The sequence below is a fragment of the Cetorhinus maximus genome, chromosome 29 (assembly GCF_964194155.1).
Source record: "Cetorhinus maximus chromosome 29, sCetMax3.hap1.1, whole genome shotgun sequence".
Classification (NCBI taxonomy): domain Eukaryota; kingdom Metazoa; phylum Chordata; class Chondrichthyes; order Lamniformes; family Cetorhinidae; genus Cetorhinus; species Cetorhinus maximus.
The window spans coordinates 22,275,069-22,275,655 of record NC_135907.1 but is presented as its reverse complement, the minus strand read 5'-3'; positions in this window follow the sequence as shown (position 1 = coordinate 22,275,655).

The window sequence follows — 587 nt, the reverse complement described above, 5'->3', positions numbered from 1 at the left end:
CAAATAGAGAGCATGGGAGATTTTACATCACTGGAGAGGCCAGGCAGAGCAATAACTCCTGCAAAAGATAGTGCAGCACCCCCTCAGTACTGCACTGGGAGTGCCAGTCTCCATTTTGGGCTCAAACCCCTATGGGATAAGAAAGCACAATTTATTGCATTTACAGTACAGGCAAAAAAAAAAAGCTGTATTTTATAGGTTTCCATAAATTCTCATTAATTCTGATGGCTTGTTTTTTTATGTGCTGGTCGGGGAAGGGCCAGTAGATGTCTTCAGGGCAAAAGATCCCATGCAGCAAGGCAAAAAGTGAGACCGACTGCTCTGAAGGCAAACAACCTCAGCTTCTCCAGCCTCTGGTAAATCTCATCTCAAAAAAAAGGGCTTGACATCCTTCCTAAAAAGCGATGGGTTGAAGCAAAGAAAGAGTTGAGACAAATCAAGGTGAAGACAAACTGTCTACATTCATCAGCGCTCTGATTTTCTACTTCCTCCCTAACAGTAATGGGCCTGGAAGCCGAAATTTAATCTCGACTTGGGGCACACGTTAAACCATTCCTACAACAGTTACATAAAACAAGCAGATTAAG